The sequence below is a fragment of the Anguilla anguilla genome, chromosome 6 (genome assembly GCF_013347855.1).
Source record: "Anguilla anguilla isolate fAngAng1 chromosome 6, fAngAng1.pri, whole genome shotgun sequence".
NCBI classification, from domain to species: domain Eukaryota; kingdom Metazoa; phylum Chordata; class Actinopteri; order Anguilliformes; family Anguillidae; genus Anguilla; species Anguilla anguilla.
The window spans coordinates 33,324,160-33,348,190 of record NC_049206.1 but is presented as its reverse complement, the minus strand read 5'-3'; positions in this window follow the sequence as shown (position 1 = coordinate 33,348,190).

Below are 24,031 nucleotides of genomic sequence, written 5' to 3'. Positions count from 1 at the left end.
TGCATCATTCTCAAGTGAGAATTACAGGCATTCCATCAGTACAGTGGTATAAAATATTTAGGGGCCCAGAAGCATATCCAGAATCTCTCCAAAAATGAATAAAATGTTTTTTGTCCATTATGAAGCATATAAATGTGCCCCTTGAAGGTTTCAGATGAATGATTACCTAAATGTGTAATCATTAACTCTTGTGTATTTCTGTACTCTACAGTATGAAATGTTTTCTTGTATGGGGATGGGATGACATTAAAACAATATTCAACCATTATTTAACACAAACACTACTTAGCTACCAATGAACACTTATGTTGTAGTATGAAATATCCTTATAAAATACCACTAACCTATTTAAAGACAAATTCCATATTTAGATGCAGATATTGACAGAATGACATGGGATAATTTTTGAAAAATTATTTATTTCAGAGTTCAGTGAGCAGCGTTTTCACAGCTGTACTGGCATAACTTTGACTATTGTTGACTTTATTTTGTTGCTATGACGGAATATGAGTTTTTAGTGGTAAAAGAATGTTTTTATGTATTCCCAGATCGACACTATTGTCCAGTGTGTCATGCGTGGGGGGGTAGTTACAGATGAAACTGCAGGGAGGGGGTGCTTGGTACATGGACACCCAGCGCGACAGTGGTGGCGTTGCGAAACTCCGTATTCGGCATAGTTGTCCTGAATCATCTACTAATGAAGCTAGAACACAGAGTTTGTGTTTTCAACTCATAATTTGGTTGCAGAAATGTCTGAGTTGAGCAATCTCAGGACGCCAGAGTCATGGGCGCTAGGTGTTTACACCAACAAGTTAATCTCATCTTCATTGTCAGGAAAGTACGTGCAACACTCTTTACCAACCACAGTGCATTCCACCTTCAAACGCCGGAACATAATCCAGAGTTGCTTGATTCTGCTAAATTGCAGTTCTGCTTGCCACTGGTTTAACAATGACACTTTGTATTGCTTTGGCTTTATTGTTAGCTATGGATTCAAGTAATACAGCCCGTAGTTTAATCTCTGTATAGTTCATCCTACTCTATATCCTGAAAACATATCCAAGGCAAATAGTTCCCCTTTGTTAATATCTCTTTTATATCCACCTTGTACTGGATACAGGGTGGCACAATGCAATACAGCCTGAGACACATAATACAACATAATACACTTTCTCCCATAAATCTAGCTGCAGTCCCAGTATAGCATTTTTAATTTTTTCATCATTTCCCAAACCCAACAATCGGAAATGTTTAATTCCTCAGCATATTTCTTAGTTATTTGGTGATAATGATTAAATTGATAATTTTGTTCATTTCTTTGATTATTGTCATGCAATCCACCTCTGTCTTAGGTTCTGTAAATGTTATGGAGGGGGTGTAAGGCAGAATGAAATTAATCTATTTCCATTCCTGAGCCGTGGGAACTGCAGACCGCTATTTGAAGACTTCCTTTTTGGTGGGGTCGTGAAACAATTCACCAGGTGCTTGAAGGACTGCTGGGTCCATAAAACTTAGCCGGACAGCAGTTAAGGGTAATCAAGGTATCCTGCTTGTGACGGTTTGCGACACCATTTATTGCGGGAGACCATCTGCATTTTCATTAGGCCACTTCCTGACCTGCTGGACAGCACTCATGGACAGTGCCACTGTCAGGCGAGGGGGCGGGAATGGACCCAAGTGCAGAGTAAAAACACAAAAGTCCAAAAATGGGGAAAACAAAAGACTTTAATAAACTAAAACGGGGAACCAAAAGCCTCGCAGGGCGAATTCTACAAACAACAAAAATCTTCAAGAAAAAACAAAAAGAAAATACAAAAACCCAAAAACAAGGGAAAACAGGGCAGGCACAGAAACAAACAGGTCACGGAAACAAACAGGCCAGGCCAGGCCAGGCCAGGCAGGCAGGCAGGCAGGCAGGCAGGCAGGCAGGCAGGCAGGCAGGCAGGCAGGCAGGAACCAGGAAACAAACCACAAACAGGTAACGAAACAAAAGGATCCAGCGCCTGAGTGAGGGAGAGGGAGACTTAAATAGGAACGACGCAGACGAGACACAGGAGGGCACAATGAGCAATCAAGCCACAGAGAGGGAGGGGAACACGAGACAAAACGCAACTAATAATAGGATAACGAGAACCAATAAAACAATTAACAGAACAGAAAACCGAGGTGCCGCCATCTGGCGACCCAACAGAGAAACAACACAGGGGGGGGACACAGAACCCTGACAGCCACAGCGCCCCACATGGTGTCATTGGGTCAGGTCACACTCCAACAAGAATCATGACATGATCTGGAGTTAAACAAAGGTTACTACCATGGACTGAAAGAAGGAATCATATATATTTACATGTGGGTAAATAAGGATGATATGATAAACATAGGGAAGAGTGGTATATGAAGGATTGAAATTCTATGGAAAGAATATGAGTGAGAATGTATATATGAGATGGGGTTTCATGACAATACAAAGTCAGGCATATTCATGTGTGGTATCATTTTAATTGTCTCCGTGTGGCTGGTGGAATGGTCCAATTCCCATAGCAGTAGACCTAGGGCTAAATATATATTTAAGAACCTAGAAGAAAACTGCGTTAGTGTGGAAATTCTCCCTCAGTAAAACCAGTTGTCACATTCCAAATTCTAAAATGACAACCTTCAGATTAGTTTATAACTTTATGGCCCTTTTGTGGCAAGATCAACACATGGTTAGGGCTCTTAGGCTGCATTCACACCAGATCAGGCAATGCAGCACCTTGCCGCAGGGTTGTGCGGCGGTGTGGGCGTGTCACTACCTGGCCCATTTGTGTAACATCATGTTGTGAACTTTAACCCCCCCCCCGCCCCTCCCCTCCATTTCCTGTCCGCTGACTCAAAAAAAAAAAAAAAAGGACACAAACGCAAACCGAAGGAAGCTTCTTTCTATCGTTATTTTGCAGCGTAGACTGCCAGCCAGACGCAGACGTCGAAGCTGGGTACACAAAATAAAGCAAGCGAGGACACAACTGGGAGAGTATCATCGTTTGGTCCATGAACTGCATAGTGCTAGGTACAATAAACTAACATGCAAGAACTGCCAAATAGTGAATCTTTTATACAGCTTAATTCCGACGTTCGGAATTGATATTTAGCTAGTAATTATTGTTTCGGTACTCGTCCCATTACCCGGTACTGTCAAATCACGATGACGATCATAAAATCAAATCTTAGGAAATGAATTGCGTCAGTAATTCATCTGACAGTTGCTCAGTAAACAGCGGACTGCCACATGGTAATTTAAACAACTTACGTGATTGGCCACTGCAGCGTGACGTCGGGTTGCGTTCCGGCAAAAGTTGATTCTGGTTTTTTTTCGGCACCCCATGCAGTCCCACTGCCGCAGCCTAAACGCACTACCCCCATTCAAATGAATGGGAAGACTGCCGTTCTTGCCGCATTGCCTGATCTGGTGTGAATGCAGCCTTAAGGAAGAGAAGCAGAGCCATCTAGGAAATATCTAGACAGACTTCCCACGCATTATTGTGTGTAGATTGCTGCCAGGTAATGTAATATACTCGGTACCTTGTTTTAATATTTTATGAATTATGATTGACTATTTTAAGTGAATGACCTACCAATAAATTGTTAAAACTTGATCTGTGTGGTATCTCTGGAAATTGTTTAACTGTCTTTTAACAGGTGATGAGTTGAATTGATTCCTCAGTCTTTCTCCCCCGCAGCCGGTCTAGGGATGGCTGTATGTTTAAGCTTATTGTATCACGGAGTATTGCACCTGTAGAACTATGTCTTAAATTAAATCACCTCCACGAGGCGGTAAATCCATGTTGAGAACGGGGATCGCCCATGTTAATCTTCTTGGGTCCCTGAACCTTTTAGATAAGATATACTTATAGAAGTGGGGTCCTACGCAACCTCTGAGATACCGCAGATATCTAGTTAGCTCGTGAGACGTTCACATAACGGCTGATGGTGGTGGTGGAATCAACGAATCCGGTTAAATGAACAGTTTCAAAAGAACAGAATTCCGTTAGCAATCAAGTGTAAATTTCAATTGGAGATTAAGGTTTAAATTAGAGTCAGATGAATGGTAACAGGAACAGCAATGGCTGACAGTAAGAGTAATATCCAGAGACTTGTCTTGGACAGTCTGGGTCAGCCCCAATCAGAGAAAAGCGGAAGGCAGAGTGGTACTACTGTTTTTGAAACGTGGTATACCTATTGGCTGATCTAGTCTCTCCAAATCGGAGTCTCACACAGTTGACAAGAACTAATAAATCATTGAATAACACCTATCTCTTTCCAGCAGCACCAGAGAGAAAACCCACGCAGATACCTTCGCCCTACTCAGCTAATTTCCGTCCTTGGGTTAGTGGAGGGCTTGCAGGGGTCTACAGTCGAGGCTAGTCAGCCCAGACCTGCTGCAAAGGATAGTATGACAAAACACCATGTCAGTAGCAGAACCGGATGAATTTGAGCTGGCTTATTTGGAACTACCGACATATTTTCAACCGAGAAAAGCAGACTATTTGCTCGCAATACGAGTTGTCCTGGTTGTACACCTACTCTGATATGCAACCACTTGTTTAAACAGTACTAGTGCAACAACAAGCTAAGGTCAATAAATTCCCTGTATCTGCACAACCAAAAAATGATTGTAGTCACTGTCACTGTCAGAGTCACTGTCATTAGAATCAGAATCAGAATCAGAATAGAATAGAATATTACGGTGGTGATAAAGGTGTTCTTCAACACGGTCAGTATAAAAATTCTAAATTTTAGCAATAATAAGGCATATGCATTACGTATCCTCCAAGGTTACTTTGTTCACAAGATGCTGGTTATGTGAAAATTCCATGTGTATCTAAAATGACAACGGGCGGTAGAGCCTTCTCTCATAGAGCTCCTGTTTTATGGAACAATCTCCCTATGTATGTGCAGGCAACAGACACACTCTCTGCCTTTAAGTGTAAGCTTAAAACTTACCTCTTTAGCCAGTCCTATAGTTAGCCATTCCTATAGTCCTATAATCCTGCCAAATGGTCATGTATAATCATGAAGTCTATGGCTGTGTCCCAAACTGCATACTTCCATGCTCCGAGTGTGCATGGCGAGCATGCCTCCATCTTGGAGTGCGAGTCCAAACCGAAGTGCCGTAGTGCAGAGCACAGATAAAGTACCTGGATGCACACTCCGTTTAATCAAAAATTTGAGTGTGCATCTGTGCATGCTCCAACTGGGAAAAATCCTATCATTCCTTTCGAGAAAACTGTCAAGAACAACAGTATTGGAAAATGACAATAGTGTGGTCGCTGCCTCTCAGATTGGAAACTTAAATTATGCCATGGAAAAATGGTACACAGTGAGGAGTTTGTAAATAAAGTGGTACAGTGTTAATGAATGATGCAATATGTAAAGTATGAATTGTTTTTTGCATGGCAAATTGTGGTCACTCACTCACTCGGACAACCTTTCAGGGACATTTTGTGGGACGCATGCGCAGGTGGTGCTTCGTTTAGTAGGATGCATGCGCAGGTGGTGCCAGCTAAAATGTGTCTGCGGAAGTGAGTTGCGCCGTGGGTCTGGACGGTTCCAAGCTTGTTTTAGTGTAAAGATATGTAATTTTAACGAGTGTAGCAAGCTATATTGACTACATCGGTGCTGTAATCAGCTCCCATTTTGAATTATAAGCTGCCGTCTTCTCTCCATTTAATTGAAATATACCTCTGCCTATGGAGTAGCCACCACAAACATGACAGGCTCCATTTGTTGCCTTTCTGCATACCCAGTTGTTTGTACACAGTTGGCATACAGCTCTAAAATAATGAAAACACAGACACGACTGTCCCCGGGTGGAGCTGTCCCCGGAAATGTCCCCATTTTTAACTGTGCGTTAAAAACAGACTGCAAAGTGAAATAATATTTTACGTGGCAAGAAAGATCGGGCAGCAGAGACAACCGATTGACGTCTCAATCGCGTTGTGCTTGCTTTGGCCAACAGAGGGGGCTGCTCGCTATAGCAGCTTCATATCACTCTTCTTCTTCTACTAACTACTTGCTCGCGCTAGTTTTAGAGAAAACTGCTCTGGAAAACTCGGCCAGAAGCTAGCAAGTGTCAATTGAATCCACAACATCACCACAAACGTGTTTTCAAGCCAGGTAAGTTACAATCGTTTGAGATACTAGCTAGTGATGTTATAATGTCACAATTTATTATATAGATAGATGATCTGCTCTATAAGGTTTTAAATAGGTTATGCTAGTTAACATTAGCTATATAGAATGAGTTAGCTAGCTAGGTTAGCTAGCAACTGTCATGGTATCTAGGTTAAAAAACATTCACATGTACACATCAGAGACTGTAAAAAATATTGACAAAGCTACTGTGACATCACCCATTGACTCTCCGTGGGTCTCGAAAACATGTTTTGAAGCTCAATGACGGGCGCGGCCATGTTCGATTTGGAGCCAAAACCATAGTTCAGTGGCTTTGTGATTTTTACACAGTGTGATTGACAGTCTGGTGTGGAAAAGCCCAACCTGAATGAACGATTGCAGAACGAACTCAAGGTAAGCTGTCTGTCTGCCGTTATGTTTTAAAATATATTATCAAACGTTTACGGAGTTTAATTTCCATCTGTTACTGTACTGTGTCATGTACTCATGTTACATGCATGACATTAATAATAAAATTATACCGGAGCCAACCGCAGTGGCACTAGTGAGCAACGTCTCTCAACAAGACCAGGAAGTAAGCTTCAAAAACGAAGTCTGGTTTTGGCCATAGACACATATTGGGATGGCAGGTATGCCAAGTTACGCCTTGGCGGGGGCATGCCCCATACCTATACAGCACCGAGAGTTTGGCACTTTTCAGGGTTCCCCACAGAAATAACCACAACAGCCAGACACTCAGCCCTTAAAAACATTAAATTCTGTACATTCTGACCCCATTTCAACAGACAGATTTCATAAACAACTTCATGTCCACACAATAAAGCCCCAAACTAAGGGGAGTTTGCATTTTCTCCTTCTTCCTCTTCTTCTCTTTCTTCTTCTTCTTCTTCTCATTCTTATTTTTCCTGCCGCCCATCCCAATAACAACATGTCTCCCCATTGGACATTTTACCGACACCAGCCAAATCTTCACCTACACGACCCAATCAAAAACTTGCATACACACGCAAAATACCCATACCTTTTTACCCTGAAACATTTCCAGTTTAAAAAGCTAGATTGCCTGTGGCCTAGTGGGCAAGGTCCCAGTCTTGGGAACATGGGGTCCTAGGTTCAAGCCCAGCTAGGAACACGTTTCTTAAACCTGCTTTTACCCTCACTAATAATTGTCTACTACTTCTCAATTATTTCTTTTGCACCATATCTACCCGCCCTTCACCGAAAGTATACACTGCATTATGACGTACCGTCTGCACGTTCAGTTATTAACCGGCTACAATATTGCAAAGCCATATGGATTCAATGGGAGCATTTGCTATGGTGTTCCAGGTGTTTGCTAGGGTGTTGCTAGGTGGTTGCTATGGAGTTGCTAGGTGGTTGCTATGGAGTTATAGCCGGTTGCTAGGATGTTGCTATGCATTTGCTATGGTGTTCCAGGTGTTTGCTGTGGTGTTGCTAGGTGGTTGCTAGGATGTTGCTAAATGGTTGATATGGAGTTATAGATGGTTGCTAGGGTGTTGCTAGGTGGTTTCAATGGAGTTATAGGCGGTTGCTAGGGTGTTGCTAGGCAGTTGTTATGGTGTTCCAGGTGGTTGCTAGGGTGTTGCTAGGTCGTTGCTATGGTGTTCCAGGTGGTTGCTAGGGTGTTGCTAGGTGGTTGCTATGGAGTTCTAGGTGGTTGCTATGGTGTTGCTAGGTGGTTGCTATGGAGTTATATCCAGTTGCTAGGGTGTTGCTAGGCAGTTGTTATGGTGTTCCAGATTGTTGATAGGGTGTTGCTAGGTGGTTGCTATGGTGTTCCAGGTGGTTGCTAGGGTGATGCTAGATGGTTGGTATGGAGTTCTAGGTGGTTGCTATGGTCTTGCTAGTTGGTTGCTATGGTGTTCCAGGTGGTTGCTAGGGTGTTGCTAGGTGGTTGCTATGGAGTTATAGCTGGTTGCTAGGGTGTTGCTAGGTGGTTGCTATGGTGTTCCAGGTGGTTGCTAGGGTGTTGCTAGGTGGTTGCTATGGAGTTCTAGGTGGTTGCTAGGGTGTTGCAAGGTGGTTGCTATGGAGTTCCTAGGTGGTTGCTATGGAGTTATAGCCGGTTGCTAGGATGTTGCTATGCATTTGCTATGGTGTTCTAGGTGTTTGCTGTGGTGTTGCTAGGTGGTTGCTAGGATGTTGCTAAATGGTTGATATGGAGTTATAGATGGTTGCTAGGGTGTTGCTAGGTGGTTGCTAGGGTTTTCTAGGTGGTTGCTAGGATGTTGCTAGGTGGTTTCAATTGAGTTATAGGCGGTTGCTAGGGTGTTGCTAGGTGGTTGCTATGGTGTTCCAGGTGGTTGCTAGGGTGTTGCTAGGTGGTTGCTATGGAGTTCTAGGTGGTTGCTAGGGTGTTGCTAGGCATTTGGTATGGAGTTATAGGTGGTTGCTAGGATGTTGCTTGGTGGTTGCTATGGAGTTATAGGCGGTTGCTAGGGTGTTGCTAGGCAGTTGTTATGGTGTTCCAGGTGGTTGCTAGGGTGTTGCTAGGTGGTTGCTAGGGTATTCTAGGTGGTTGGTAGGGTGTTGTAAGGTGGTTCCTAGGGTGTTGCTAGGTGGTTGCTATGGAGTTATAGCCGGTTGCTAGGATGTTGCTATGCATTTGCTATGGTGTTCCAGGTGTTTGCTATGGTGTTGCTAGGTGGTCGCTAGGATGTTGCTAAATGGTTGATATGGAGTTATAGATGGTTGCTAGGGTGTTGCTAGGTGGTTGCTAGGGTTTTTTAGGTGGTTGCTAGGATGTTGCTAGGTGGTTTCTATGGAGTTATAGATGGTTGCTAGGGTGTTGCTAGGTGGTTGCTAGGGTTTTTTAGGTGGTTGCTAGGGTGTTGCTAGGCAGTTGTTTTGGTGTTCCAGGTGGTTGCTAGGTTGTTGCTTGGTGGTTGCTATGGTGTTCCAGGTGGTTGCTAGGGTGTTGCTAGGTGGTTGCTATGGAGTTCTAGATGGTTGCTATGGTGTTGCTAGGTGGTTGCTATGGAGTTATAGCCGGTTGCTAGGGTGTTGCTAGGCATGTGCTATGGTGTTCCAGGTGGTTGCCAGGGTGTTGCTAGGTGGTTGCTATGCAGTTCTAGGTGGTTGCTAGGGTGTTGCTAGGTAGTTGCTATGGAGTTCTAGGCAGTTGCTATGGTGTTACAGGTGGTTGCTAGTGTGTTGTTAGGTGTTTGCTATGGAGTTCTAGGCGGTTGCTAGGGTTTTGCTAGGTCGTTGCTATGTCGTTACAGGCGGTTGCTAGGATGTTGCTAGGGGGTTGCTATGGAGTTCAAGGCGGTTTCAAAGTTATGAAATATCAAACATCGGCCAATCAGGAAGGGGAGCAAGGCTGATCTCCACCAATGGACAAAGGACTCTCTACCATGTCCAATGAGGCATTGCACAATTTGTGGGCAATTTTTCCCCATAGAGATGAATGGCAGAATGTTCAAATCTAGAGAGAGACCAGAGTACTGCTGCTAGAAGACAGAGCATTGTGACATCACAAAGGTGAGAAGACAGCATTGTGACATCACAAGGGTGAACATTCCGCCATTTATTCTCTATGGGAAAAATTTCCCAAAAAAAGTCAAATTTCTCAAACACCATCCACCCAAACTTTCCACAAATAGCACACCATTCCCGATCAAGCCGCTCGATTTGACATGTTGCACGTGTATGTGGTGCGAAAACTCTGGGAGGAGTAGCGGTCCAAAAAATGGGTGGAATAATAATAATAATAATAATAATAATAATAATAATAATAATAATAATAATAAAGAATATGTGCAATAATAATAGTGTGTTTGCCTAAGGCAACCTCACTAATAATAGTAGTGTGATTGCCTAAGGCAACCACACTAATAATAAATAATATGTGCAATAATAATAGTGTGTTTGCCTAAGGCAACCACACTAATAAATAATATGTGCAATAATAATAGTGTGTTTGCCTAAGGCAACCACACTAATAATATGTGCAATAATAGTAGTGTGATTGCCTAAGGCAACCACACTAATAATATGTGGGATAATAGTAGTGTGATTGCCTAAGGCAACCACACTAAATATGTGCGATAATAATAGTGTGATTGCCTAAGGCAACCAGACTAATAATAAAAGGGCAGCACGGTGGTGCAGTTGGTAGGAGTTTGGGGGCCTTTGTGTGTGGAGTTTGCATGTTCTCCCCATGTCCAGGTGGGTTTCGTCCAAGTACTCCGGTTTCCTCCCACAGTCCAAAGACATGCAGGTAGGCTAATTGGAGACTCTAAATTGCCCATAGGTATGAGTGTGTGAGTGAATGGTGCGTGTGGCCTGCGATAGTTTGATGGCCTGTCCAGGGTGTATTCCTACCTCTCGTCCAATCCACGCTGGGATAAGCTCCAGCACCCCCCGCAACCCTGCTCAGGATAAGCGGGTATAGATAATGGATGGATGAATGGGTAATAGTGTTTCTAATTAATTGGAAAGAGTGAGTGGAAGAGAGACAGAAGATTTGAAGGACAGAACTGGCACATTTGTGTAGTACACATGTATGCAATGACACTTCTAGACATGTAGACACACAAAAACAAGCTGACAAGCACACGCTTACTCACAGGCATGTAAATATAGACAGATAAGGACAGAAACAGATAAAATCCATTAGTGATATGATTAAGCAAAAATCAATATCAGCGCACATACCACCTTGCTGCAGCCTATACATATCCAATACATAGGCCCACACATACATATCTACACACAACTGCATCCGCATATGTACATACGCAAACACAGTCTCACTATGTAATTTCAAGACAAAGATCATAAAGTTATATAATGTTAAATTAAATGCAAAAAGTAATTCTGAGAATTATGAAGTTCTGTTCTCTAGTTTCATTAATTCTTTTGATAGTAGAATTACTGGAAATTTGTCATGTTACAAGTGGAAATGCAAGGTGATACTTTTGTTAGTAGTTTTTTGTTTTGTTTTGCTAGTTTATAATTGGGATATGATATAGTTAAAGATGTGTATTTACTGTAGCTCATCATGAACAATAATCCCAAAGAAAAATGTCTGAAAAAACAGTAGTGGCAACAGACATTAATCCCTTAAACCCCACTTAAAACCCAGGGCTTTTTGTTATAATCCCCCCTGTCTTAAATAACCCCCATTATCTGCAAAATTATATGCAGTACAGACTTTTTTCAGAGCTTGAAATAAAGAGCACCAAAAGAGCAAAATCCTGTAATTCTATGGGAGTATCACTTCATAAACCATATATCTATTCTGAAAAATAACAAAGAAATCAAAAAAATAGTTTTTCCAATCATATCCCAGGATGTATACAACACCAGAACAAAGGTTTGGAGTGGATTGAACCAAACAGGCGCATGGGCCCAAGAGTCCCCAAAACCTCTCCAAATGGCACCAAATCTCTCCAAATTGGAATATTGTGTATATATATATATATATATTTTTTTTTTTTACCAATTCTCTCTTTTTGACTAAGCCCTGTATCTCAGTCAAATGGTTTCCTTTTGGAGAGCAACTACGTACAAAACGTGTTCATAATAATTACTTATCACAAACTGAATTCACTTATAAATAATCAAACCACTTGGTATTACCTTGATGAATGCTCTGACCTACTCAGTTGTAAGGCTGGTTATAAAATACGCTTGTAAGCAGTAGGTAGGCTGCTGTAATTTGCATATGCAAACTGAGGCTGTAGCAATATGCAGCCTCCCAACACCCCTTTTATTAGTTATCAAAGTTTACAAAAAAATTTCGCAGCCAAGTGTGAACAGCCTAACATGCTGTGTCAGACGTAATTCACCATTTCCCCGTTCTCAGTCATAAGCCCCTTTTCCACTGTAGGTCCGAACGGTTCTGATCACGGAGAGGAATGGTTCCAATGGTGTTTCCACCTGGAAACGTTTTGGCGCAGAACTATTTCAAACCATGCCCAGCACGATATTCTCGGCACGGTTAGACAACCGTGCTCAGTGCAGCAGAACTGTTCGGGTGGGCGGGCTTAATGACGTAGGTATTCACTGATTGGTTTCACATTACGTCAGTTTTATATATATAAAGCCGCTTTTCCACCGCATGGTACCGGCTCAACTCGACTCGAAATAAAAATGCCTGAAACTGTGTCATGGTCAGTGGAGGATACGCTTGCACTAATTGGCATCTGGTCTTTCAAAAACATCCAAGATCAGTTGGAAGGAGCAAAGAGAAATGAGAAAGTGTTCCAACTGATAGCCGAGTCGCTGACAGCACTGGGGATTCACCGGACCTCCAAACAATGCAGAGAAAAATAAAAAAGCTCAAACACACGTACAGGATCCAGAAGGACAATAACAGCAAAAGCGCAGCTGCCAGGAAAACAGACCGATTCTACAAACTTTTGGACAGTATTTTAGGATCCCGTCCTTCCATGCGGAACGATGGTGTACTAGATTTGTCCTTCTCCGCGCTCTCCACAGCTACACAGCTATTGGAAGTGATGGTGAATGATTTCGGTAAGTTGTGGCAACTAGTTAGTTCTATACATGCTTTCATACTTGTTAACACTGGAACCGCCATGGTGACGCCAATTGGCGTTGTGATTTTAAAATTGTAATTATTACGTTATTCCTTGACTTTTCCTAGTTACGTAATGAAAATGTTTGTTAACGTTAATACATTACAACATTGCAGCATACAGCTGACGTTAATCGTCCCTTAACAAAACAAAAGGATACAGACTCCCATTGGCGTTGGCTTGGCGGTTACAGGTACATAAAAAGCATGGCGGTTCTAGTGTTAAATAGTAGGCGAATCAAAGGATAAGTTGGATATTTTTTAAGTTAAGCCTTATTTTTCAAACGTCTGGTGTAATTTTGTTGATACTTAGTATAATTTTCACCGATTCACTTTACAAAAGCCTCCAGTGACACTGCAATCACCCAACAGGAGCTAAATCCAGCTACACCTGAGTCCCAAGACGCTCCCATGACCTCAACCCCTGCTCCCCCGGATCCCAGAAACAACCCCAGAGGCAGCATTCCTGGCAAGAAAATCTGCAAGTTTCCCTGTGAACGAATGATCATTAGACTGGAATCATCCGGCCATTCATATGATGATTACTCTCCCAAAAGCATGCCATATATAAATGGCATGCGGTAACTGTCAAAAAGTTTGATGGATTGAAACCCCGCCCCTTGTCCCACCCCCTGTAGTAACTGTCAAAAAGTTTGATGGATTGAAACCCCCGCCCCTTGTGGTTTATTATTTTTTATAATCATTGTTTAATAAAAAAAAAAAAGTTTAATTTAATTTTTTTTTTTAATAGTCATTGTTTAATATCGTTTTATTTAGGTTTGTTGGTTTTTAGTGTAGCACATGCGTGATTTGGCATATATTTTATTTTGATGGAAACGTTTTTAAAAGTAATCCATGAGGGAAAGTGTTGATTATCTTTGTGCTTTTTAAACGTGTTTGAAAAGGGTAGTTTTGTGTAAAAATGCTTTAGCAACTTGAAACATTTTATTGTTTTGAAACACCAACGGCCACCAAATACCCGAAAAGGCAAATGAATGCGTTAATAGGGTTACATGCGTTAAAATGTTTAAAACAAGTAGAAATTATGTTAGAAAAGTTTGGTAGTTCTTTCTTAAAGTAGATTAGTTTATTAGTTAGACAAGGAGACAGCGTTGTGTGTATGAGCGTTAGTTTTGTGTCAAATAGAATTTAAGAAAAGCGAAAGCGTTATTGTCGAGAGAGTGCAAAAAGACCAGCTATGCAGGCAATCATAACCTTTACAGAACAATCTAATTTGTGATGTTTATTAGATCTACTGATCAATAAGCTTGTTAGTTCTGCTCTATCATAGCTTAGGCATGTTTTTAAAACAAAGTGTTTATTACGGCTGTAGGCTAGCTAAATATTAGACAAAAGCTTACCAACGTAAAAAGCGTCCCAAAACATTCGTTTTGAAACTTTGCTACTTTAAAAACGGTCGTGGGCTATAGTCTACGTAAAAATAATAATTAGACCTAGGCTACTATTATATTGCAGCTCTATTCTGCTGGCCATAATAGACTATTGTTTTGTTAATGTCTGGAGACATTATGATAAAAGGGTTTCCGCTTTGCGCTACTAGTTTATATAAATATAGGCTATGTTAGCTCCATGTGTTATTTAGTTATATCAGTAAGTGTATAATTTGTCCAGGTGCGTAGAACTGCCAAAATCCGTCCTGCTAGAGTTGGATAAGTATCTGCGTTCATTTGCTAATTACATACCGCGTTAGATTTTAAACTTTTCCCTGTGTGGTAACTGTTCTTTGTTTTTAGGTTGTGTTAGGTTTCTTTGTTTTTAGGTTTCTATCTACCACTTTGATTCTTAGAATTGATAGATTGTGATTATTGCACTATTACAGACTGTGAACCTGTGTAATCAGCACGTTATTCGACTCAGGTTTTCAGTTGCTAATTAGGTACACTCGGAGCGACGCTATATTAGTCCTGCTAACTCGCAGTTTAGGTAGTAAGTGTATAATTTGTCCAGGTGCGTAGAACTGCTAATTAGGTACACTCGGAGCGACGCTCCCTCCTAGTTTATGAGCCAGCTCCCCATTCCAGTCTGTGCTCTCCCCTTCAGAAGGCGCTTCCAGCGACGTGGCCCCCCCCGACAACGGAACCCCTCTAACCTCTGCTACCCCCCGCTGACCCCCTGTGAGAACTTCACGGTCACAGGGGGGCTGTGGAACTGCCAGTCTGCTACACGCAAGGCAGACTTCATCTCCGCCTATGCCTCCCTCCTATCCCTGCAGTTCCTTGCCCTCACAGAGACCTGGATCACACCAGACAACTCTGCCACTCCTGCTGCCCTCTCATCCTCCTACTCCTTCTCCCACACCCCCCAGCGATCTGGCCGTGGTGGTGGTACTGGTCTACTGATCTCCCCCACCTGGAAATTCTCTGTTCTCCCCCTCCCTGACCTGTCTATATCCACTTTTGAATTCCATCCTGTCTTTATCACCTACCCTGCTAACCTCTATATTATTGTTATTTATCGTCCCCTGGGGCCCCTGGGAAGCTTCCTGGATGAGCTAGACACCCTGCTCAGCTCCTTCCCTGAGGACGGCACCCCGCTGATCCTCCTGGGAGATTTTAACATCCACCTAGAGGCCTCCCAGTCTGCTGCCTTCCTACCACTACTCCACTCCTTCGACCTCTCCCTACAACACTCTCCCCCAAACCACAAGGCAGGCAGCCTCCTAGACCTGATCTTCCTGAGGACCTGCTCCAGCTCCAATCTTACTGTTACCCCCCTGCATACGTCTGACCATCACTTCATCTCCTTCTCCCTCCCCCTCTCTCCACATCCTCCCTCTCCTCCTCCCACCCCCACGGTCACTGTCCGCCGTAACCTCCGCTCCCTATCACCCTCTTCTCTTGCTCCCAGAGTGACTGCTTCCCTCCCCCCTCTTCAATCATTTTCCAAGCTCCCCACTAACTCTGCATCCTCCACAACTAACTTCATCTCTCTCCTCAGCACTCGACTCCCTATGCCCCTTTGTCCCTAGGCCAGCACGTTCATCCCCTCCCAGTCCATGGATGTCTGACATCCTATGCATGCATTAAAAGTAATCCATGAGGGAAAGTGTTGATTATCTTTGTGCTTTTTAAACGTGTTTGAAAAGGGTAGTTTTGTGTAAAAATGCTTTAGCAACTTGAAACATTTTATTGTTTTGAAACACCAACGGCCACCAAATACCCGAAAAGGCAAATGAATGCGTTAATAGGGTTACATGCGTTAAAATGTTTAAAACAAGTAGAAATTATGTTAGAAAAGTTTGGTAGTTCTTTCTTAAAGTAGATTAGTTTATTAGTTAGACAAGGAGACAGCGTTGTGTGTATGAGCGTTAGTTTTGTGTCAAATAGAATTTAAGAAAAGCGAAAGCGTTATTGTCGAGAGAGTGCAAAAAGACCAGCTATGCAGGCAATCATAACCTTTACAGAACAATCTAATTTGTGATGTTTATTAGATCTACTGATCAATAAGCTTGTTAGTTCTGCTCTATCATAGCTTAGGCATGTTTTTAAAACAAAGTGTTTATTACGGCTGTAGGCTAGCTAAATATTAGACAAAAGCTTACCAACGTAAAAAGCGTCCCAAAACATTCGTTTTGAAACTTTGCTACTTTAAAAACGGTCGTGGGCTATAGTCTACGTAAAAATAATAATTAGACCTAGGCTACTATTATATTGCAGCTCTATTCTGCTGGCCATAATAGACTATTGTTTTGTTAATGTCTGGAGACATTATGATAAAAGGGTTTCCGCTTTGCGCTACTAGTTTATATAAATATAGGCTATGTTAGCTCCATGTGTTATTTAGTTATATCAGTAAGTGTATAATTTGTCCAGGTGCGTAGAACTGCCAAAATCCGTCCTGCTAGAGTTGGATAAGTATCTGCGTTCATTTGCTAATTACATACCGCGTTAGATTTTAAACTTTTCCCTGTGTGGTAACTGTTCTTTGTTTTTAGGTTGTGTTAGGTTTCTTTGTTTTTAGGTTTCTATCTACCACTTTGATTCTTAGAATTGATAGATTGTGATTATTGCACTATTACAGACTGTGAACCTGTGTAATCAGCACGTTATTCGACTCAGGTTTTCAGTTGCTAATTAGGTACACTCGGAGCGACGCTATATTAGTCCTGCTAACTCGCAGTTTAGGTAGTAAGTGTATAATTTGTCCAGGTGCGTAGAACTGCTAATTAGGTACACTCGGAGCGACGCTCCCTCCTAGTTTATGAGCCAGCTCCCCATTCCAGTCTGTGCTCTCCCCTTCAGAAGGCGCTTCCAGCGACGTGGCCCCCCCCGACAACGGAACCCCTCTAACCTCTGCTACCCCCCGCTGACCCCCTGTGAGAACTTCACGGTCACAGGGGGGCTGTGGAACTGCCAGTCTGCTACACGCAAGGCAGACTTCATCTCCGCCTATGCCTCCCTCCTATCCCTGCAGTTCCTTGCCCTCACAGAGACCTGGATCACACCAGACAACTCTGCCACTCCTGCTGCCCTCTCATCCTCCTACTCCTTCTCCCACACCCCCCAGCGATCTGGCCGTGGTGGTGGTACTGGTCTACTGATCTCCCCCACCTGGAAATTCTCTGTTCTCCCCCTCCCTGACCTGTCTATATCCACTTTTGAATTCCATCCTGTCTTTATCACCTACCCTGCTAACCTCTATATTATTGTTATTTATCGTCCCCTGGGGCCCCTGGGAAGCTTCCTGGATGAGCTAGACACCCTGCTCAGCTCCTTCCCTGAGGACGGCACCCCGCTGATCCTCCTGGGAGATTTTAACATCCACCTAGAGGCCTCCCAGTCTGCTGCCTTCCTACCACTACTCCACTCCTTCGACCTCTCCCTACAACACTCTCCCCCAAACCACAAGGCAGGCAGCCTCCTAGACCTGATCTTCCTGAGGACCTGCTCCAGCTCCAATCTTACTGTTACCCCCCTGCATACGTCTGACCATCACTTCATCTCCTTCTCCCTCCCCCTCTCTCCACATCCTCCCTCTCCTCCTCCCACCCCCACGGTCACTGTCCGCCGTAACCTCCGCTCCCTATCACCCTCTTCTCTTGCTCCCAGAGTGACTGCTTCCCTCCCCCCTCTTCAATCATTTTCCAAGCTCCCCACTAACTCTGCATCCTCCACAACTAACTTCATCTCTCTCCTCAGCACTCGACTCCCTATGCCCCTTTGTCCCTAGGCCAGCACGTTCATCCCCTCCCAGTCCATGGATGTCTGACATCCTATGCACCTCCAGGGCCAGCTTCCGCGCTGCTGAGAGGAAGTGGGCCAAATCCAGGGACCCATCTGACCTCTTAGCCTATCAGTCTCTCCTGACAGAGTTTTCTTCTGCTGTCACTGCTGCTAAGGCAAAATTCTACCAAACTAAAATTCATAACTCAATTTCTAACCCTCATCAACTTTTCTCTATTTTCTCTTCTCTCCTCAGCGTGCCACCTCCTCCACCCCAGTCTTCCTTCACTGCAGATGACTTTGCAGCATTCTTTGACGAAAAGATTGCAGACATCCGCAGCTCCTTTGCCCCCTCCGCCCCCTCTGCGCCCTCCGCCCCCTCTGCGCCCACTGCCCCCTCCGCCCCCTGTTTCTCCACATTTTCTCTCCTCTCAGACTCTGAAGTTTCCCAGCTTCTGCTCACCCACCGCCCTACCACCTGCGCCTTCGACCCTATCCCCTCATCTCTCCTCCAGGCAATCACACCAGACATCCTCCCTTTTGTCACCTCCTTCGTGAACTCCTCCCTATCTTCTGGATGTTTCCCCTCATCCTTCAAGAGGGCCCACATCACCCCGCTGCTGAAGAAACCCACACTAGATCCTTCAGTCATTCAGAACTACCGCCCGGTATCTCTCCTCCCTTTCCGATCCAAAACACTTGAACATGCTGCATCTAACCAACTCTCTGCTTTCTTCTCTCAGAACAACCTGCTTGACCCCCACCAGTCTGGCTTCAGGCCTGGCCACTCGACCGAGACTGCACTCCTCTCGGTCAGTGAGTCACTCCATGCTGCACGAGCAGCCTCCCTCTCCTCTGTCCTGATTCTTCTAGACCTCTCCGCTGCATTTGACACTGTGGAGCACTCTATCCTCCTGTCCTCCCTGGCAGCAACAGGGATCTGCGGCACAGTCCTTGACTGGATTGAGTCTTACCTCTCTGACCGTTCCTTCCAGGTTGCCTGGGCGGGTAAGGTATCACCACCCCGTCCCCTCGCCACCGGAGTTCCCCAGGGCTCAGTCCTCGGTCCCCTTCTCTTCTCCTTGTACACCAGATCCCTTGGCCCTGTAATATCTGCCCATGGCTTGTCCTATCACTCTTATGCCGACGACACGCAACTCTTTCTCTCCTTCTCCCCATCGGACACACAGGTCCCTGCCCGCATCGCCGCTTGCCTGAGGGACATACAGAGCTGGATGGACAATCACCACCTGAAGCTCAACCCGGGAAAGACGGAGCTAATCTTTATTCCTGCTCCATCCTCTCCCCTCCTCGACTTTTCCATTTCCCTAGGGGACACCTTAGTGACATCATCACCGTGTGCCAAGAATCTCGGAATGGTGATGGACAACAGGCTGTCCCTCTCCAAGAACATCGCAGCAGTAAGCCGGGCATGCAGATTTTTCCTATATAACATCCGCAGAATCCGCCCCTTTCTCACCACCTACTCAACCCAGCTCCTGGTCCAAGCAATGGTTCTATCCCGCCTGGACTACTGCAACTCTCTTCTGGCTGGACTACCGGCATCTGCCACCAGACCCCTGCAACTCCTTCAGAATGCTGTGGCTCGTCTGGTCTTCAACCTCCCCAGACACTCCCACGTCACTCCTCTGCTCACTACCCTCCACTGGCTGCCTGTTATAGCTCGCATCAAATTTAAAACATTGGTCCTAGCATACCAGGCAGTCAAGGGATCAGCCCCAGCATACCTCCACATGATATTCAAACCCTACATGCCAGCCAGATCCCTCCGTTCTGCTACCTCAGGACGCCTAGCACCTCCCCCTCTTCGCACCTGCACTTCCAGAACACGTCTCCTGTCTGTTCTGGCCCCACGATGGTGGAATGACCTCCCCGTGGAGGTCAGAACAGCTGAGACACTGACCCATTTCAAACGACGACTGAAGACTCACCTCTTCAGGCTGCACCTCTCCCCATCCCTCCCTACCCCCCTGTAAATGACTGTAAACTTAGGGTTGTAACTAGGCAGCTGTTTCGTAGGTGACTTGGGTGCATTAACTGTCTTAACTACTGCTTGTATTTTTTCCTTAGACTGCGTTGTTGCCGTTCTCGTTGTGTTAGTGTTAATCAGTTTAACCTTCAGGGTCCAAGTTGAACTATGCGGTTGTTCCCTGCACTTGGACCGGTACTTCTCTCTAGGGGTTTCGTCATACTTGTTCCTGGTTATGGTTATACACTTTGTTGTACGTCGCTCTGGATAAGAGCGTCTGCCAAATGCCTGTAATGTAATGTAATGTAATTTAATAACAAAAGCTCTACTAGGGGCGACTTAACTCATGAGGTCAGAGCGGCTGTCTGTCAGTCGGAGGGTTGCCGGTTCAGGCGTGTCGAAGTGTCCCCTGAGCAAGACACCTAACCCCTAACTGCTCTGGTGAATGAGAGGCATCAATTGTAAATCGCTATATAAATGCCACCCATTTACCATTGAATAGACTATTTTTTGTTAACGTCTGGAGACATAAAGATAAAAGGGGTTCCAAGTTGCGCTACTAGTTCATATAAATATATGTTATATAGGATCTTTGCGCAAAGAGACCGTTGTCTCACAAAAGTTGCTTTTGAAATAGGTGTACATTCATGAAAAGTCCGCCCCCCCTCAAAGCAAACCTCCGCCTCACAAGACAAACCACAGCCTATGCTGTCACATGACAAAAACCCGTCACAACCTACGCCACACCCACAAAACTTTCGCCGAGCCTGTCCGTGTGACAGTGATTCCAGTCGGACCTAGACATCGGACATAGCTGGTCTTTTTGCACTCTCTCTCGACAATTACGGTCGAGAGAGAGTGCACGCTTTCGCTTTTCTTAAATTCTATTTGACACAAAACTAACGCTCATACACACAACGCTGTCTCCTCGTCTAACTAATAAACGAATCTACTTTAAGAAACAACTACCAAACTTTTCTAACATAATTTCTACTTGTTTTAACGCATGTAACCCTATTAACGCATTCATTTGCCTTTTCGAGTATTTGGTGGCCATTGGTGTTTCAAAACAATAAAATGTTTTAAGTTGCTAAAGCATTTTTACACAAAACTACCCCTTTCAAACACGTTTAAAAAGCACAAAGATAATCAACACTTTCCCTCATGGATTACTTTCAAAAATGAACATTTCCATTAAAATTAAATATATGCCAAATCACGCATGTGCTACGCTAAAAACCAACAAACCTAAATAAACAATGTTTATTAACGATATTAAACAATGACTATATAAAAATAAAAAAAATTGAATTAAACTTTTTTTTTTTTTTTTAAATTAAACAATGATTATAAAAAATAATAAACCACAGGGGGCGGGACAAGGGGTGGGACAAGGGGCGGGGGTTTCAATCCATCAAACTTTTTGACAGTTACCACAGGGGGCGGGACAAGGGGCGGGGTTTCAATCAATCAAACTTTTTGACAGTTACCGCATGCCATTTCTATATATCATGCCTGAGTATCTACTGCCGGTCATTGAAGGTGTAAGCGGTGGTAACCATGGTATGTGTAGACAGGAATGAGATGATGAATAGGCTACTGCTGTCTGAGTATTGTAGGTTACTGGCAGCCTGATCAGTAACAGACAGGTAAATGATGCCAATCATAATATGAATAGACAGCAATCAGATGAATACTGCTCCCTGAGTTTGTGTGATCTGCTGCTGTTATAAAATACGCTTGTAAGCAGTAGGTAGGCTGCTGTAATTTGCATATGCAAACTGAGGCTATAGCAATATGCAAGCAGCCTCCCAACACCCCTTTTATTAGTTATCTACAGAAACAGAAACGGTAACCATTCCCACGAGTCCTGAGCGGCGCGGAACGGCACGGTGCGGCCCTGGTAGCCGTTCGGCCCTACAGTGGAAAAGCGCCTATAGGAAGCTTTGAAGTGCTCAGCCAGCATAGCCTGGAGATAAGACAGAGCAGGAACTGGGGGGTTACTATCTGAGGTGTGAATCTGTGTGTCTGCTTGTGTGTGTGTGTCAGAGAGGGGTGTCCATGCCCCTGCCCCCTCCTCTGTTTCAATGGTTAAAATATGCGGCTTTCTTTGAGTTAAGTCATTTAGATTTTGGGCAGCTTGTAAAGAAGAAACAAGTAACAGTTGGAAGTGGGCATCTGAGTCCTGCATCTATGTCTGGCGTTCTACATTTCATCTCTGTTTCTTGTGGAATATTGTGATCTTTAGATTTTTGACTTTTGGATTTCTTTGGGACAAAAGCTGTGGTTTGGTATCTTCGCTCATTAATTTCTTGTGTGACTGTCCATGTCTGTAACCGTTTTAAGGTAGTTGAACCTCGTTTTCAGATTAGACGTTAATATTTTCAATTCAATTCAATTTTATTTGTATGGTGCTTTTTACAGAGAACTGTTACAGACACTTTACAGAGTATCAGGACAAGAAACAGAGCAAAAAGAGCAAACAGAGCAAACACCAAGCCTGAACCCCCAAATAGCAGGTACATAAGGTAAAAACAACTCCCAGTGGGGAGAAAACCCCCAAACGGGGGCGAGAAGAAACTCCCCAATGGAAATAAATCTTGATAGGAACTCGGCTATAGAGGGGGAGCCCATCCTCCACTGGTCAGCATTGTGTAAAGTAGCAGACAGCAAATAAAATGGGCTGAACAGCTGAGGTGAAAGCTAACAGGAATAGTAGTATACCAAATGGTATAGTTAGAATAGTTTAGAGGAGCTGGATGATGGATCTAGAGCTCCAGATAGCATCAAGGCATGGGCAGGGGACGAACACGGCATATATAAATGGCATGCCCCTTCTGTCAAAAAGTTTGATGGATTGAAACCCCGCCCCTTGTCCCATCCCGTGGTTTTTGACGAGTTTACTTGAGTTCAACACCCCCAGCCCAGTTCCTTTTACGGATTTGTCCATTTATTAATTTAATATTTATTTTTTATAGTCATTGTTGAATACTGTTTTTATTTTTCGGGGTGTTCATTTTTATTTAGGGTTCTTGGTTTTTTAGCGTAGCACATGCGTTGATTTGGCTTATATTTTATTTTAATGGACATGTTCATTTTTAAAAGTAAAAGAATCCGTGAGGGAAAGTGTTGAAGATCTTTGTGCTTTTTAAACGTGTTTATTAGTTAGATGAGGAGACAGCATTGTGTGTATAAGCATTATTTTTGTGTCAAATAGATTTTAAGCAAAGCGAAAGCGTGTTAAAATTGTCAAACAAGTGAAAATAGCAAATCGTTACACTGAAGCATTGTCTGTAAAGAAAATGCAAAGCGTGACAGATGTAAGTTGTCAGGCTATGTGTGAAAAGAGAGTTTCTTTTTAAAAACTATGATAGAAGAGACAATTAGAGACAGAAGACATTTAGAGACAGAAACGAGCAAAACTTTTCTCTGTGGAAAGCCCTCTTCGGATAGAAGTCCGTAGTTTGTTGAGAGAGCAAAAAGTGCGAGTTGGAGCTGCTCTGTCTTGAGTCTGGGCGCCTACTGGAAACTGTCAGATCTTCCAGTCCCCGCAGAAGCTCGGTGGGGGTGTGGTGTAGGTTGTGGTTTGTCATGTGCCGCGTGTCGGGTTGACAATGAAGAGAGGGGTGCTTTGAGGGGGCGGTCTTTTCAAAAATGTGCTTTTTTATTTATATTTTTTTATCTTTATGTCTCCAGGCATTAACAAAACAATAGGCTATTAGACATGAACTTTTGTTTTAAATAACGCAAAGAGCCTGACATATATTTATATAAACTAGGCCTACATAACGGAGCTGCAATATAATAGTAATTCTTATTTTTACATAGGCTATAGATGGAGTATAGTTTGATAGGGAATGCAGTTGAATATAACATTAACGCAGTTATTTCACTCTGTGCAGCCCTTCTATGAACTTAAAGTGTTGATTTTTATTTTTGTTATTATAATTATATAATATAATTAATTGTATCTAAATAATATGTCAAACCATTAACAAAGCAATGTTGCAGGCCAACTCGATGGTGCAAGTTAGCAGACTTGAATCGTGAACGCAAAAAATCAGGAAACGTGGGGATCGGGCAGACCGGTATTTTTGAATTGCACAAATTAACAGGAAAATG